General features: G+C 37.8%; 1 long non-coding RNA gene across 2 annotated transcripts; it reads right to left on the reverse strand.

Moving 5' to 3' along the window:
- Nucleotides 1-895: 895 nt before the first annotated feature.
- On the reverse strand, nucleotides 896-18,766 carry LOC123344959. 2 transcript variants are annotated; one of them, XR_006572684.1, is made up of 4 exons: nucleotides 18,498-18,766; nucleotides 4,927-5,127; nucleotides 4,038-4,195; nucleotides 896-2,355 (listed from the first exon to the last, which is right to left on the reverse strand). It is a non-coding gene; the product is annotated as an uncharacterized LOC123344959 (long non-coding RNA). The 2 variants fall into 2 exon arrangements; XR_006572682.1 differs by having other exon boundaries at nucleotides 4,919-5,127.
- Nucleotides 18,767-19,253: the final 487 nt, after the last annotated feature.

Below are 19,253 nucleotides of genomic sequence, written 5' to 3' on the forward strand. Positions count from 1 at the left end.
TGTAAAAGGAGTCTGTTAGGGTATGTCTATACAACAAATAGACACCCGTGTCTGGCCTGAGCCAGCTGACTCAGGCTCACAGGGTTCAGGCTGTGGGGCTATTTCATTGCTGTGTAGATGTCCGAGCTCAGGCTGGAGACCAGGCTCTAGAACCATCCAGGATAGGAGGGTCCCAGAGACTTCCAGCTGGGAAGTCTACGCAGCAATGAAACAGTCCCCCAGCCCAAGCTGACCGAGCCCGATTTGGCTGCACAGGCCAGCCATGGGTTTTTCTTTGCTGTGTAGACATACCCTGAAGAATCTTCATTCTGGGCTACATTTTGCAAACTTACTCAATGAACACATGGGTTGCACTTTGTATGATCAGAGTAAGGCCATGGGGAATTGCAGATCCTGCTCTCTGCCTTAGACACATCCTCAAAGTTAGATAGCCAGAAAATATTATAAGCAAAGTGCTTTGAAAGAAGAAACAGAAACTGATAGAACAGGAAATCACAGAGTGAAAATGACTAGAACACACATGGAGGAAAGACCCAAACAACATGACATTGGGCATTGGACTGGTATCCCCAGGGTAGGAGGTGACGAGGTAGAACAAGGACAACATAGAAATACCCAACAGAAGCAGAACTGAGAACCATCAAAAGAACATGGGAAAAAGCTAAAACTCTAGCAAGAGACTGTTCAAGATGGAGGGCAGTGGTGCAGGCTCTATGCTCCACATGGAATAAAAAGGCATAAGTCAAGTAAGTCAAAGTCATTGTGGGAGCACAGGAAGCACTGTTCCCTCCCTACTATTCTGTAGGCCCTTAGTACCCTTTGCCCAAAAAACCCAGCAGGGTACAATGGGGTGGAAAGGAGGCACAGTCATGATCTGACCTGCTACATACCAGCCAGCTACGTCCTCCCCACCTGCACAGCTTGGAGCTCTGGGAAGTATTCTGCTTCTTCAAGGCAGAACCGGGTCAGGTTCTGCATCACCCCTTGCTATGGGCTGTGTCTAAATAACACAATAAGGCCTCTGATAGCAGGTTTTTCTATTATGTTTCTCAACTAAAGTAGGACCAATTTATTACTTAGAATAAGACAGGCCCCTATACTGTATATAGTGATACGTTTGGTGTTTGTTCTCAGCCTTTCCATGCTGTCACCCCATATAAAAAGAGGGAAAAAAACACATTTCAAATATTCCATAAAATGGATTACACATTTGAAGTATTGTGAAATTGGCACATTTCCATTATCATTACAACATATTTGCATGGTAAGACACTACAATAAATATATATGTTAGGAATCATGTGATCTGTCTAATTTCACCAATATAAATTTTGCAAGATACAATGATGAGAACTATTCACTTTTATGAGAGTTATTTTACTCCCTTCCTCCATCCTATATAGCTATGGGGAAAGGGTTGCATCTTCATTCTGAAGCTGATGCTGTTTCCTGCTTATTCTGCATGATCTTATCCACATTCCTTTACAGTATTTAATCCTGGGAGAGGTGAAGATTGCGTCAGTTCTGAGATCGGTATTAATGCAGTTCTATTAATCAGCCAATAGAGGGAACTCCCAAACCTGGGTCTCCCACATGATAATGTGAGGGATAATGGGCTGGTGCCAAGACACTTGGACAGTCAGTTCTTTCCTTCCAGTTTATTGTAACTGTAACTATTATGAACGACCTAGTTACAATCTGTATCCTCTCAAGTAATGTAGGAAAGTATCAGATCCAAAGAAGCTGCCAATTTAGTCTGTAATTTCCAATTTAGAAAGCAGCTGTATCCCTAAGGAAAAAAATGTGGATCAGTTTCCCTTCTCTAGTAGCATAACATAAGATAACTGGGACTGAAACATTATAAAAAAGACTTGAAAACTAACAGGTCATTTCCAACATAAGCATGAATTCTCCAACTTTTACATGGCTTCTTTGCCTACAAAAATGAAGCTTAACTACCATTACTTAAAAGGATTTATACAGAAAACATGGAGGTCTATTTTAAAACCCACACGCAGACAATACTTACTGTGCGGAAATATTTCACTGAATTGACTTACAAGAGTCATTTATATGTATAGGTGGTGCACAAGACTCTAGGGCTTGAGTTTCCTTTCCCCAGAACAAAACTTGGATAAGCAAAAGCATTTAATTCCTACTCATCTCTGTTTCTCACTGCCTTCAGCATCATTGTTGTTCAGAGGGATTGAAATTTTCCACATTTTCCATCAGATGTCTCAAGTGGTGCAATATATCCCAGAAGTTTTCCTCCAGTGATTTTGGGACTGGCATTCAAGAGCTTTCTGAATGAAGTGTTACATAAGCTGGATGAGTCCTGTTGTAGATGGTCAGGAACTAGTAAAACAGAACAGGCTTAAGAGTTATAAGAAAACACATAGAGGGTTCACATAGAAGAGTGGAATTTTATAGCTGGCTGGGAATATAAGGACAATTAAAATGGTGGGAGGATAGAGGAAATGTTAAGAGAGGCAATTTATATAAGGTGAGATGCTAAAAAGAAACATACAAAATGACAAACACCACAGAATTCATATTCTGATTTCAAATCCTCCAACATCAGGGGCATTTAGATCTGAGATTTAATCCAGGATTTTGGTTCAGACTCATCTCTAGCAGACAGCAATAACAGAAAGCAGCTAATCTAGGAACACTTTAACCCATTGACAATTATATAGTTTTCTGTCTTCAGTTCTCATGTGTTTAGTATTTTTACTGGGTGCTAAAGTTTAACTTCCTAAATTGTTTTCCTGTGCCCAATATCTTCCCTTTCCATTAGAGCTGGGTGAAGTTTTTTCAACCATTTTTTTTTCAGGAAAAACCTGCAGATTTTGTTTTACTGAAATATTTAATGAATTTATGTCAAATTTACCAGATTGCTGCAGTTGAAAAAGTTTCATTTCAGTATTTTCAAAATGGAACATTTATACATTTATATTTTTCAATTAAAATACATTTTTGCTTAGAACTTTATTTCATTCTCATTTTGTAAAGGGTGAAAAGATCAAGAACTAAATGAAATGTTTCAGTCCAAAACATTTATTTACTTTTTCAGTTTGCTAAAAAGTTCAAAAAAAATCATTTCTGGTTGCCTTAAAATGAAAAATATTTTTAAGTGTTGGTTGGCACAATGAATCAAAAGAAACAAACAAACTAAACCACAGTAATTGCACTACTATACTTTCCAGGCTTTTAGAAATCAGGAGATGAATCATTTTACTACTTCTGGGGAAATCCTGTTAACTCTGCATGCCTAGACAATAAGAAAAAGTACTAATACTTATCTTAAAGTTATGAACAGGATATGAGTATGCAAATTCATTTGTGGAGTCTTATTTATTGCAAGACTAATAATAACGTAAATGACAATTTATAAACTCTCGTGCTTAAGGGTAATTTTTGCTGTGTGAAAGGTCACAAGACAAGAAAAAAAGATATCACCTTCAGCTCAAACAACACAAAAGGGTAGAAGTGAGTGTTGCTCATTACTGTACTTCCTCACCATATGTATTTAGCGCCACCTAACTTTGGGAAATCTAGCTCAGCTGGTAGATCTGTGATCTCTTCATTCTCCACACCAGTGTTCAGAAAGCACAGGGACTCAGACCATAGCTGCCTCTCCTGCAGACACACAAGTTTAAGGAGGGGAGGGGCAAGGATTCTTGTAATAACTCTTCTCCCACTCTCCTGAATGTATAGCCACTCAGGAAATGAACCTACCATTTTAACTGTGCACTGTTTTCAGACAAGGATTTACCAGGGCATAGGAAAAGACTAGATACTTGACACAACTTTTTCCTGGTAAAGCCAAATATTCCAAATCTCCAACAAAAGAAGAAGAAATGAAATGAATGCAGTCCTTACCAGATTACATCCTCTGCACTTCCTCATTCTTGTGTCTTTTATTATTATTCCAAGATCTGTTATTATCACTACTAGTGACTGCAGAAACACATGAAAGTTCCTGGAACTCTTGCCCACATTCAGCTATGCAAGAAAACAAAACAAAACCCACACACCTTCTGCTTCAACAGGTCACTGAATGAAATAATGTGCTGAGAATTCTACAGAGTGCAGGGCTCATGGTAATCTTCATCTGGAAGTAGAGATCCTTCAATATATTATGTACTTTGGAATCAGAGAGGTCATTGCTCCTCATTTCATTCAATGCACCACACTGGAAGAAATGCCAATTTGACAGAACCCCTTTTTGAATTTTATCAGAGAAGTAATTTATGCAAATCATCATTAAGTCAAGTTATCACACACAGCTATGTGGTATCCCCTCCTTTCTCCTCTCCCCTAAATAACTGACATATTCCAAATTACAATCATATGTTTTTGGTGGGTGATAGGACTGTATCTTAGTTGTTTTATTTCAGCTAAGATTTTGAAAAACATGTGAACTCTGAGGAACTTTAATGTATCAAACTTCCAAACCTTTTCAGCTTTTTCTCTTTACAGTGTGCTACAGAAAGATAAACTCCGTGTAAGAGTTCATAGCTCTGGGAGCTTACACATGAGATAATTGCTATCTAAACATGGGTACAGGGCATGTATTTAAAAGGATGTACCAATTTCTTTCAGATTATACCATGTTGAGAAATGTTCCCTCTGTAGATAACGTGTATAAACACATTGGCTGTCACAATCAAGCCGTTGTTTATCTGTTATATTAGAACAATGAGGAAGTATTCAGTTATTCACAATCCAGGGGGAAAAATCAAACATATCTGCTCACAGATAATGATGAAACACTCTTTGTGTCCAAGCACAACACTCTTTTTTCAACACAAGGCATTGGTTCACATGCTTCATCATCTTCTGAAATTAATTTCAAATATGCATTCACTTCAACCTTATTCCCAAAGTGCTGACAATGGCAAGTTGGAGAAAATACCTGCATACATTTTTCATTCCTTCAAGAAATATGTTTATTTACACAGTGCATTTGTTGAATCTTCTTTTCTTTTGTCATATAGTAAGAATTACAGTATGTTGGAGTACACCCACAGTAAATCGCTCTACAGGAGACATAAAGTGTCAGCATTCCCTTTGATATACAGTACATGGTGCTTTTTTCTTATAATATTTTCCTCCTCATGCTAGCTGAAAAAGAAAGCAGATAACATTTCACTGTCAATAACTTCAGATATAAATCCCTGTATAAACGACTGTTAAGGAGGAATATAAGCAAGAGTTTACCTAAAAAGTGTCCTAACTTTGTAAGTGGCACATCAGTGTTTCCCCACAGTCTACACATACACTGAAAAAGAGATTTTCAGTTGTAATATAGAACTGACACACAAGGGTGCTCATAAAACAGTGATCTTTATTTCCTGATCCTAGCCACCACACCCAGACAATACTTACTAAAGGTTAACACGTCATGGGTCAGTATCCTCTAATTAGCGGTTACTGTCATATCAATATATTGAGAAATCAGGTTTCTTTCTTTTTCTGTAAATGAAATGTATTTCAGAAACAATTACTACATTAACATCATGGAGATAAATGAAGAGTGCAGAACATTTAGGAACAGATTCCCAGCACCAGTTCAAATCCCAACAGGGACATAATTTGTCTGTAACTGGCCAGGTGAGAATTCCCCTGATGAAAGGGAATTCTCAGCTGTTTCAAAGCTGGAGGAGACAGCTCCTGGTGAAAAGGGAATGTCAGGGGAGGAAAAGGATTTGGACAGAACAGAGTTCAGCTAGCATATATTCCCTTAGAGACCACAGACATCTGACTTTATGTTAGAACGTCTTCAGGGCTGTTTAAACTTATGTCAAGGTCTGGGCATCCTGAGCGTCAAAGAGCCGTAACCAGCTGCCTGATAGCTCTTTTTCTTGTAACAAGATTTGTTTATTGTGTGAGGGATTCTGGGACTTGGGCAACAAACTGTATTTTCTCTAAGCGGACATAGGAAGATAAAATAAGAGCTCACCTAAAAAAACCAAACAATTTGGAGTTCTGAGATAGCTTAACATTTTGTTTAGTTTTATCTGTTCTTTAAAAATATATATACTGGTGCCTGTCCACTCCCTGGTTTTGGCAATGAATTATCACAAGGAAAACTATTTCCATTATATTCCAAGTTGTCTGAAACTACTATAAGATATTCTTGAGACTTCAATGAGTGAGTTTACTATTATGATTATTTTACTTTAATATGTGTGAGATTTCTATTCCAATTCACAAATTAATAAGTGATTATGTTTGGATAAGTTTCAGATAAACATCTGAACTTTTAGATGCATATCTGAGCCAAACTTATGAATTTCTTCACCTTTCACTACCTTTAATAGAAAGTTTCATAGATTCACTACAGGAATTCATTGACTCTAAAATCCTAACTACAGGGCCTGCAAAGAAATAATACTTTTCTGGAGTATACAATTTACTATCATAATTGAACTATGCAACTTTTTTTTCTTTACTGTGTGCTATGGAATCATAGAATCACTAAGAATACTTTAAAAAAATAACTACAGAAGCCTTTTCCTATTTTTATTTATGTCTGTCTATTTATTGCAGGCAACTCTTTACTGCAGGCATCACCAGGGTTATGCAAATTCAATATTTTCCTTGTAGAATTTGCTATACTTCTTAGGATCTGTTCCATCCATATGAGAAACTGGGTATGACTTAAAAGAAATGACAACATTACAAAACAAAAACAAAAACAAGAAGAAAGGGCTAAATGAGGACATTATTCATAGACTTTTTAAGAAGCAAATATTACACACACTAATTTGACTTCTCACGATTTTAACTTGTTGACTCAAATAAAGAACCCAGGTTAGACTAATCTTATCAGACTTGCAAGGATCATGTTTTCCTAGATAAGAAGTCTCAAAACATTTGTCCAGTGTATACATAATAGATATTTTGCCCTCTGGTAGCAGGTGTTATTCCTGCTGGGAAAAGATTAAGTGGTTTCTGCCAATTCACTGAGACAGTTGGCTTGTTATCCTTGCCTGATATAAGGAAGTAGTTTTCTTGGATGTGTCCTGAGTTAAGAATCCTATGAGCAGCCAAGCCTCAGGAGAAGGCTTGAGCTCAACTTTATTATCTCACTGTTAATTTCCTTTTTGATAAAGCCAAACCCAAGAACAGGGTGAGCTTTTCACTCTACACTTTTATTGAAAGGCAGGTTGAAAAAGCCTTCTGCTCACAATAGAAAGCCAAAATAAACATAGTGAGACATATGGAGGTCATTTCTTTCCATGACCTGCACATATGCAGGTGCGGGTGGGTTTTGTCAGGGGGTGGGGATTTGACCATTGGAAAGAAAACCCCAGTCTGGTAACTTTTGAGATCAACTTTGTTATTTTTATAGCAAAAATAAATGTAAAATTTTAATTAATTTTAATTTGCAATTATAGACTATGGTTTCAAACTTTGCTTCTTAGAGGAATATATAGTGTTTTCCTGTCTTTTCTCACTATATTTCACTACTCTGTGTTAGGAGATGCATTTAAAGTAGTGGAGGATGAATTTCAAAGTGTCCGAAGGTACAGTTCAGATGAGTATTTCAATCTGAAACTTATCAGAACCTGCAGCCTGTCATGCGCACAGCATATACACAGAGAAGTTAGATAAACAAAACATAAATACTCTTCCTGGAAGATATCAATGTGACACTAATTTATTGCTTAGAATTCAGAACAATGACACACAAGAACCAAAAAGCAGAGAGTGAAAGTAGACTGCTCCCTGAAAGTGAGAGACAACTCACCCCACCTTACTCTAGGCTGGCTGGCTGCAGTCCGCTACTCTTGGCCAAGATTGTACACTTCACTACAGAGCCCCTGGTCCAGAACATGCCCCCTACTCTGAAACTGATAGCTTGCAATCCCTGTGCAGTCCTCAATACACCACACAAACCCTCTAAGTCACCACCCTCCAATCCTGGCACTGGCCAAGGACATACTAAAATTATGCTATAAACCAAAGGCGGCACGTGAGCTGATTTTCAGTGGCATTCACACTGCCCGGGTGCTGGCTCTGTCCGGGGGGCTCTGCATTTTAATTTAATTTTAAATGAAGCTTCTTAAACATTTTTAAAACCTTATTTACTTTACATACAACAATAGTTTAGTTATATATTATAGACTTATAGAAAGAGACCTTCTAACAATGTTACAATATATTACTGGCACGCGAAACTTTGAATTACAGTGAATAAGTGAAGACTTGGCACACCACTTCTGAAAGGTTGCTGACCTCTGCTATAAACACATGTCTCATCACACACACATCCCCACCTCACCTTTAAAGAGGAAGAAAAAAATCAGGGATGAATGTGTTAACTTTTGTTCTGCTATGATCATTACTGACCAATGTCATCAAATTTGATCATCTGTAGACTGAACCTTTGCTATTCATAGCAATACCAAATGGAGCAAAGCAAGGGTATATTTTAGCTCCTGGTTTCTTTACACTCATTTTTGCAATGACAATTGATTATGTCACCATTTGATGCCAGGAGTTTATTAATGAATTGCAAAGATTTGGCAAGTTTTTAACCTGAGCAGATTAAAAATATCCACAGAAGTAAATGTGGTGGTTATACAAGCTACTATATGCACAGGACTGTGTTCTTATTACACATACACCAGTCATCTCCAGCGCACTACCAGAAGGAAGTATGATGACACATTATTCTGAAGTAAATCAAGGTAACACTCAACCCAAACCTGGAAAATCATATGTAAGATACCATCATAATCAATTGAGGCTGAGTCAATGCAATAGCAGATATCAAATTTTGTCAAATATCAAACAAATTACTGAGAAATCATTGCACATTTTTTTTTAAAAAGGGCTGCAGACAGCAGACTGTACCATCATGTCTGGAAGGGCCACAGTATCAAAAAAGGTCAACGTTCATATGTAATATACCACTGTTATATCTTGCTCTACAGTTGTGAAACATGGACAAATTATCACTGCATATTAAAGAGCTGGAAACATTTCATAAATAGAACTTCTTAATCCATTCTTTATATTAAATGGAAGCTAACACTAGTAATAATGAACTTGCAAAATCAGCATAGAAGCCATGCATACAAAAACACTATCATACTTGGACTGGACCTCTCCCCATATGGAGGATACTGGCCTGCCAAAGAAAATGTTGTGCTGTGAACTTTTAACAGAAGGGGAAAGAAAGAGATCAAGGGGCACATAGAGGAAATGATAAGAGATGTCTGGGGGAAAAAACAAAAAAACTGTCACTCTTTTTGTCATAGATAGCAAAATATAGAAAGCTACAATGACAAGCAAATCCATTTGACAAGCCAAAGTAACATCTGTTGCAGAAAGTTTAGAAACAATATACAGTCTTGGGAACAAGAGAAGAGGATATTTCACAAATAGGGAGAGTCAGTGTTACAGACATAGTTAATATATTTTCTCTGATCAAAAGTTTGTAGATCAAGAACTGGGTCCTTTATCTATAAATTCACAAAATGTCTAAACTGCTTAACTTCCAAAGTACAGCAATTGTCCCTGACATCACTTGCCTGTTCTCAGGAATCTTTGTTTAGCGTAGAGTGAAAAAATGAGTTTTAAATTCTCTATTTCCTTTCCTTGACTTCATGCATGTCACAATTACATTAGTTACATAGTTTGAAGTAATGGTGATCCCTTGAATCAACTTAAAGAATATAATATTATTTACCATTAGGGTATTCACTATCTCTGGTAAGAAGGGATATGTGCCTGTTGTTGCAGGTATCATTTATGTCCATTTTTGTACACATCAGAGAGGGAAACTTCATTTTTAGGGCCAGATTGTACGACCATTACTTGCAATGAATTCCGTTCTGTGCAAGTAGCCCCGCTGAAACCAGGAAGGAGCCACTAAACATGAATAAGGGGGCACAATCTGGCCTTAAATATCCTATTATTTTACTTTTATCATTTTGTCTTAATTTCTATAAAATAGTTACATCTGCAGGATGATGTTAGAAGAACTAAGATTTTTGGAAAGTCTTTTGCCATTTTCAGGTTCTTTAAAAGAATTGGTGGATTTAAAAGTGAATTAAGGTGGTAGGAACTGAGCATTTTCCCCTTGTTGTGTGAAACATAGGCCCTCTTATACTGATGTGGAAGCACTTTGCAGAGCACAGAACTCCTCCTGCATTTACACTGTAGTAACCCTGGGAAAAAGAATGCACATTAATGCCCTTGATCAAGGTGCAACATCAGATTTTTCAACTTATTCACCTGAACCAAAAGTTAAATGTTAACATCTAGTGATGCTTTCTCTTATTTAATTATTTAGTGACTTTGCTCTGGCCTAGCATTGCTGATTTATTTAAGACATTTTTTAAATCAGCTGTTTTCTCATTGCTGACAGTGGCTTCAATCAGAGTCATGGATACTTCAAAGACAAAGAGAAGCTGAAGCTGAAATTGAAAATGCAGTTTCCTGTTGAAAGTGCACAGTAGGTTTTAACATATTCAAGTTTCCAAGGCCTCTAGTCAAAGGCTTCTTAATTTAAAATAAATTTATTAAAAAGAAGATAGAAAAAAAACAATTTGCTTTTGTTTCCTTGGCTCTGGGGAAGTTGATATGACTAAGAAGTTCTAACCTATGACATTATGACCTCATCCTGACATAAAATGGTTAGCTAGTATGGTATCAATCAGATCACACCTTTTAAAAATATTTATATTAAAATAATAAATTACATATGGAAGAGATATCTTAAATCACCAGTGAAGGACTGTTCCCTAAAACATAAGTCTTAGTGACAAGTTTATGTCTAACTATGTCCAGATTAGCTTTATATATTTCAAACAATGAGACCTCTACCTTTGAGATATAGTTCCACAGTCAAAATGACTGAACTGTTAGGGTATTTATTTAGAATATGTAATTGTATATATCTTCAATAATTGTTAATTGTCAACCATTATTTCTATTGATCATGGTCTAATGGTTAGAGCACTGAGATTTGGTTCAATTCCTGTCTCAGCTATACACTTTCTGCAAAATCTTGGCCAAATCACTTAATCTATTTTGTGCCATATTGCCCATCTGCACAGTATGGATACTATATCCCTATTTCACTGGGTTATAGTGAAGATGAAGTCAAATGTTTGTGAGGTGCTTATATACTACAGTGATGAGGGCCAGATGAGTACCTACATAGACAGATACCCTGAACATTTCTCATAACTGATGTTTGTGCTCTTGAGATACAGTATATCCTTCTATTCATTGTTTGTCTAAGTTATACATAAATGGGGTCCAGTCCTAAACGTAAGAACAGAGGACCTAATTCATCATTATTTTGCAGCAACTACGGTTATTTACACGCATGCAAAGTAAGTGGATAGAAAACAATACTAATGTAAATCTTGTTTTGCAGCATTTTACATTGTTGTCACATTTACTTGGCAAAGGTGTGAATAAGCATACAAGGTATAAGATAGTGCAGACTCGGGGCCTATGCCTAAAAGCTAGCAAAAGCTGTCCAATGCCACCTTTCAGTGACAAGTATCCTGGATGTCTCAGCCAGGGTATGGTGCAGAGGCAGAAATTGTTGCTCTGGTGGATGATCTCCTTTCTATCCACATACAAAGAAAATGCATCCATATGCATCTTCTGGGCCTCCCTGGGCCATCTTCTACAGACTTTATGTTGAACTGAAACGACTAAAGTTATTCCTCTCAGACCAAAGCCACAAGGCCATTTTGGGCAACTGTTCCTTCAGCTCGAGAGTCCTCACCTCAGTTTTGGAATCCCACAAGGTTCAGTTTTCTCTCCTATATTATTCAACATTTTATCTGAAACTATTTTGAGTTGCTGCTGAGATAATGCAGCTTGAAATGCCAGCAGTGCATAGCTAGCACTTAGCTCTACATTTCCATCTTCCAGCTTGCTCAGTGCCTAACTGGTTGAAGAGCACCTACTTAAAGCTGAGGCCTGCATGACTGAGGTGATGGTGATGGGAAGAGGGAAGCACTTCAGGTAATTTACTTCCTTTATAACATCCCTCACTATTAAAGGCTTCTCTCCTGCTCTGTGGGTCTTTTGAACTCCTTAGTTAAACTGGATGTCCAAAGAGCTGGGGAGCAGAAAAAATGCACATACTGATCTGTGAATGGCTGTAAGATATTGCCCATTCTGCAGACACATATTTGGCTATGATAATTCACGCATTTGTGATTTTCAAGCTTGATTATTGCCACTCCTATCTAGAAATGAAGACATGTGTGTACTGAAAAAAACTCATACTGGCACAAAATACAGCAGCCTCTATTCTCAGCAATTCAGATCTCCAGAGACGTTTGACCCTGGTTGACTTTGCACTGAGTGCCCATTAAATACAGAGTTTTATTAATGTCTCTGTCCTGATATTCACAGCCCTTCATGGAACTGGTAAATTAGCAAGATGAGAGATTGCCTCTCCTTCTTCAGCCATGACCTCCTATGGCAGCTACATTTCACTGGATTGCTAAAGCTGTTGATAAATAGAGGAGACTTGCAAGTGTAGGAGACAAAATTTCAACAGGATCTGAAATAAGACTGTGGAATTCATTAACCAGATAAGTGTGTGTACTAACCTCACCACAGTCTGAATTAAATATACAATTCATCTCTTTGAATTTTGCTTTCCCTCAGTAAGGTCTTCTTAGTCACATACACAAATGATTAAAATCTAATCAGGCTTCTTACTCCTACCTAATGGGGAAGAGGGGCTGGGGGAGAGAGATAGAGAGATTTTTTTTCTTTTTAATTTGGGGGAGTTGCTTTGATATTATGGTTCCAGTAGTTTAGATAGGTCCCAAATTTTGACTTCCAAATTAAAGCCATTGTTCATAGCTTTTTAAAAATATATAAATTAATGAATGAATAAAAGTGGGTATAATTTTTTGAAATGGAAATAGGGTATTTCTCTCACTTCCCTATAACATATAAGCCTCTGAAGAAATATTGTTCCAAGCTCTAAAAACAACAAAACAAAAACCCAACCACCACGATGGAAAATTTCAGCCCAAAGTATTAATGTTTTAGATATTTAATATGAGATGAAATGGAGCATTATATTGGCAAGGGTTTTTGAACTTTATAGGAGTTGCTACAGGTGTGACAGATATAATTTTGAATTATTCTATTGTCAGCTCTTTCAAGACTTTGGAGTTGTATACCATACGGAACTAATTTAGGTTTAAAAAAAACCCTGTATAGTGACATGTTTTCCTAATTTGAATTTTGGCATGCACTCACATGTCCATCCTTCAGTTCTTTACTATTGTTTGGTTTACATATGTTCTTTATGATAGTGAAGTTCAATAACAATTATTAAGCTGTCTTCTCTAGTTAAACATCAAATTTCCTGATACCACTAACACATGGGAGTTATTAGGTGTTATGGTTTATTTTCATTGATGCTATGTTATTTATCTTCTCTTCTCAGTATATTTAAGGTAAGGATGAATGTATTTCTCAGTTTCTTATTAGCCTGACCCGAAAAGGGTTTCCGAAATACCAGTGCCTGGCAATTTACCTTTCAGTTTATCATCTGCAGAGGTGTTGGAGTTGAACAGGTTTTAGTGAGTCTCTTTGTAGCATGTCCCAAAACCTTGTATTTTTTACTTTTTCTGTATCAGAGGGTGAATTTGAAAATATTCCATAACTGCAGAAGGTTTTTGATTTCAGATGCGCTTTCATTGCTGCTTTATTAACTATATTTTACTTGGCTTTGTAGCATGGATTTCTCATTTGTGTATCAGCTTAACTACAGAGAGATGTTGAACCTATTTTAAAGTAATCTACAACAAAAGCCTTTTGAGCCTTCCACCAACCAAATGTCCTAACAAAAAGCTTTAGCCAGTGGAGAATGCAATTGCCTAACTCTTAAATGAGTCAGTAAGCTCTAAGCAAGTAACAACCCTATTTACATCTCTGCACTGGCCAGGGGTGGCTCTACACATTTCGCCGCCCCAAGCACAGCGTCATGCCGCAGGGGGCGCTCTGCCTTTTGCTGGTCCTGCGGCTCCGGTGGACCTCCCGCAGGCGTGCCTGCGGAGGGTCCGCTGGTCCCGCGGCTTCAGCCTGCGGGAGGTCCACCGAAACCACGGGACAGCAGACCCTCCGCAGGCATGCCGCCGAAGGCATCATGCCTGCCGCTCTCCCAGCAACCGTGGACTAGATGACCTTTCAAGGTCCCTTCCAGTTCTAGGAGATTGGTATATCTCCAATTATTACCTTTTTAACCGGCAGAGGGCCCCCTGCAGCATGCCGCCCCAAGCACGCGCTTGGCGTGCTGGGGCCTGGAGCCGCCCCTGGCACTGGCTTCTTAGTCAATGCTGGGTGCCATTTAAGGAGAAAGAACTGAATAATCTGGGATCCAGTTATTTTACTAATTGCCTTTGGCCTTATAGCCTATCTTGACACTTAAGTTGAGATGAGATGGTCATGATATCAGTTACCTACGTAAGACTCTCTGGGGCCAAAGGCAGGCTGCACCAGTTGAAAGCCTTCATCTTTGTAATTTGTTCCAGAGACAAATCTGGTGAGTCTCAGGGTATCATAAAAGGCCCATTTATCTTGTTTAACCCTTTAGTTGATTGATATGAATTAGTTTGGATTTTGTGTGTGTTTGTAGCTTTGTTTAGTTTCTGTTCTGGCTTGCTTACTGATTTAGACTGGTTTACATTTTTTTGTTTATTTTAATTTTGCTTTAGAATTTAATTCAATAAGTAAAACAAATATCTCTAGATACACACGTATGAGGCCTAAATCTGGGCTGACTTACACTCTGTGCAAATCCTGAAAGAGAGAGTTACAGGTGGTATAAATCAGTGCAGATTTTGACCTTCTGGGCCTGATTCTCCATTTCTTACACCAAATTCACACCATTGAGCACTCACACATCCTATTGATGACAATGGAAGCTGCAGGTGTTCTGTACCTTGAAAATCAAGCAACTTTGACTTAACTGGGTTTATGACCCTGGTGGCCTTATGGATTCTAACATTTCTTAAATTTACACTGAAGCCCCTTTCATTTCTAATAAAAGGAAAAGGATTTGTTTATTCCCAACACCCTTATCAGATACAGTAACCTCTTCAAGGCACCTGACCCCTGTTTAAATAACTTCAGTGTTTTTAACTAAGAAAACATCAGTACTTCTTCAATAACAATGGTTTCAATGTCTCATTAGTCAGGGAGACCAGAGATGGATTGGGGACTCCCCTATCACTAGCAGAATCAAGAATCAGTTGGTTGCAGTATAGAGAACACTAGACTATTATGTCTGTTGTAGAGGGTTTGGTTTTTTTTACTTATATATCAATATTGCATACAACATTCTGCTCATAAAGAATGGTGCTCTTACTGGTGTTCACATCTACTTCAATACCATCAGGGCCAAACTGTGCTCTTGTGTATGCCTGTGTAAATTCAGAACTCCTTCACTCATTTCAATAGAGTTACCCCAGATTTGCACTAGTGTAACTAAGATCAGAATTCGATCCTCCATTTCAAGTAAAATATTTTTTCCTGGTTTTCTACTTTCTCTTTCTGCCATGATGGGTCGCATGAAAAATAAGGATCTATGTCACAAATAGTTTCTGTAATCCACAAGCAGAAGGAAAGAGAGCTCTATCTACAGCTTAAACTGGTAACAGAAGTAACAGATATGAACTCTGGATCTCTCTTGAGAGCCTGTTTTTTTTTTAAAGAAAGATTGATTTAATGAAACTGAAAGTCTCTGAAATACTTTCAGTAACAGACTTATGAACAATGAAGGACAAAAGAACCAATTTATCTGAAGTTCCCAGGAATATCAATGCCATCTCCATGATGCGTCATAGGCAGTAAAATATAGTCTAAACCAGGGAGTAGCCTACAGGCCCATGATTAATCCACCCCTGAATGTAGAGGTGACCTAGCTGACAAAGCCAAGCCTGCTATAAGGCAAAGAAGGAATTTCAAACAGATAATGATTTTGAAGAACTAAAGCAGGGCTGGACATAGATATGTGAAGATGGCCTTGAACAGAGGTAAAAAGGTCTCTGAACTTTGAAGGCCTTATTCTATCAGTGCCTGTTCCCTCAGAATCCACTTCCATCCTCCCCTACCTGCTGATACACCACAATCATCTTTCATCAGCACACCTTAAAGGGTGAACTTGAAGACCCAACATTTCCTCTGATCATAAATGACAGTGTCCAGACACCCTCTTCATCAAGATGAGGACAAGATATTTGATTCCCCCTTCCCAAGCTGCCAAATCCCTTTACCCAAAGTGTAAGACCCAGTCTACAGGCCTCTGTTTCAGATTTCCAACCATCTTATTTTATACCAGGTCCCACAAATCCTAGGGCCTTTCCTGAAATAAGTGTAAATGGTTTATAGAATTCAAACCTATCCACATTATATTTTATTTATTCACATACGTTTATAAATTTGTCAAAAAGGGCACCTATCTGTATACACTAGGTGTGCTTGACATAACTTAAAAATACATCCTGCTATAGCAATTGAAAATAACTCACACAAATTCCCCCGTGCCAGCCCACCTCTTTTAAAATGCTTGTGGAAGGGGGTGAGCATTGCAAGGTGCCCTGAAATTCATCAAGTTATTTTAACTACACAAACAAACAGCCACAAAACACTACTCCAAGAAGAGTAGCCCAATATGGGAAAAGTTCTAGAGACTCCATTAAGTCCGCTAAGGACTTAGCCACTGCTATCCGTTTAAATTGAAAGGAGCTCAGATACTACAGTGATGCGCAGCAGTATAAAACTCTATGTCAGACAGAGCACAGCAGATCCAGTCTATTCACACCATGGGGTGGTTTTTAAAAGGTATTACAAGCTTCTTTAACTGTTGGCACAAAAGTAAGACAATTTGGAGTGGTGGAGGAGAGTGTTTGCCAGTCAGTGGAGGCTAAACTTGATAGGTTAGTCTCCCATTTACCAACTCTGCAGAGGCTGCATGTTCTACAGAAACAATATGCTTCACTTCAGAGAGAGAGGGAGCATCTTGAGATATCAATAAGGACACCTCCATGAATATAGACTAGAGCATTTACCATATTAAAGCCCTTTCATCTCATTCTCCTTGAAGGACAGTAGCTTCAAAATGAGAGCTCTAGGGTGAATGGGAAGATAAACAAACATGGAGATAATTGACAATAAACTCTGGAATAAGGGATGGAGGAGAGACTATAGAAAGGAGAAATTGAATGAGCAAATGCTCTGAAATGTATTACACTTATTTGCATTATTTTAAAAAACAAATGTATCACTCTGTTTTCTTTCATTATTATTTTTATTTATTAGGAGTTGATGCACAAAAGAGAGCAGATAATGCCAGCGTTGAGACTAGCAATGGCAAGAAAGCCAAAATAACAATAAAAAAAAAGTTATATGGGTTTTGAAGGAGGAAAGGGAGCGCATGGAAAGAAATTAACTATCCAAACCTACTGGGTGGTGTGAAAGTCTTACTTTTCTTTTACAATCAGGCATGCTCCTATCATTAGATCCAATTATCTGATAATTGAGAAAGAAAGAGTGTAGATCCACCTGCATACCTGTGTTCAAAAATGGAACCGAAATATTCCATAATTTTTGCCACCTTCCTAATAAAACTCATCTTTTTCTTCCCCACTTGTAAATGAAACTTTCCTAATCTGTAATATGGAAAAATTCTGTTATGTCTGTGACTGATCTGTGCCTGACATCTATGTTGTTTTATCCTCCCACTGTAATATTCTGTTTTTATTTATGGGCTTCTCCTGAGAGTGAAAAACTGACCAACTCCTCCAGAAGCCATCACATATATTCTCCTGTTGGTTAATGATGTGGACCTGATGTCTACAGGGAAAGCAGGATCAGCCTCTTACATAGTAAATCAGAAAACTGAAAAATATTATAGGTTAGAGCAGGTTTAAGCCTTCCTTTTTATGAAGAGACAACTCACTCTCAAGGAGAGTGCTGCCAAAAAAAGAACTCATTTAACTATGGCTTTAGGTTAGACATAGACCTCATTTTGAGATGATAAAAGATTGAGTCTTTATCTACTAAGCCATGAACTCTCCTTAGACCATCTGTTTGACTTTGAATTTGCAGGAAGAAGATATGATGAATTAATAAAAAGTAAACAGCAATAAATGTACAGCCTTCACCTAGTCCCTGTAAGGCATTACGGGGCACACTCTTATGTCTGAGCCTGCCTTTCCTATTACCATAAAGCACAGTAAGCAGGAAAGAATTGCACTTTGACCACATCAGTGAGATGGATTCTGGAAATAACATTTTTCTTTAAATATACTGGTATTTGCTCACCACTAGAACTCCAGGGTAATTTCCAAAAGTGATGATACAAAAAGGACAACCCAGTATAATATAAGATGCTTAAGAAATGCTGCTATGTAATTTTCTCGGTACTTCATTCTACACAGTACATGTTTCAAATAGAGATGTTACAGGTTAGTTAAAAACCTTACCTTAAATAAAGACTGTTGCTTGACATCACTGACATACAAAATAACTACCTCTGACAGCTTGCAAAACATTCAGCAGGGCCATCAACATTTGGGTCTGTCACACAGATGCACACATCGACACACCATTTCCTATTGCCACTTTTTTATTGACTGCTTCTATGTTTAAAAAAGACCCTATGGGCAGTGCTGTCAGGAACAGCAAAAAGCAATGTTTAAAAATGAATCAAAATTGGAAGAAACTAACAGAGAAAAAACAAGTGTAAAGGACATTGAATCCACCCTTTCAGACCACAGAGAGTCTCTCCTGTGGACACTGTTTTATATTAACACTGATGTCCAGTCTCAACAAAGCAATGCAAACACATTAGTCATAGAAATCTTACAACAGAATCTGACTCACAAGGTCATATTTCAACTAGCTGATTTAAGAGAGAGTTTCACATTTTCTGCCCAATAACAGAATTCCAATGAAGCCAATGGGAGTACATTGATTTACACCCGCTGAGGATCTAGTCCCGACAGTCTTTATTTACCTGATCACATACAGCTATCTCTGTTGTCTCATTCAATGTGCAGTCTATAAAGAACACTTCAGTGCACACTTTCTGAAGGGGGTAAGGGCAAAGTCAGTAATATTGAAAAGCGAGGAACCAATTTACTCCATTTTCTTTGTTTCTTTTTTCTGCTATTGAAGTCCCAAGAGATATGCCAGTTTGGTGCCAACTGACAGTCTGACCCTGTATTCTACTTTAGTGT

Source organism: Mauremys mutica, chromosome 1, assembly GCF_020497125.1.
Source record: "Mauremys mutica isolate MM-2020 ecotype Southern chromosome 1, ASM2049712v1, whole genome shotgun sequence".
Lineage (NCBI taxonomy): Eukaryota > Metazoa > Chordata > Testudines > Geoemydidae > Mauremys > Mauremys mutica.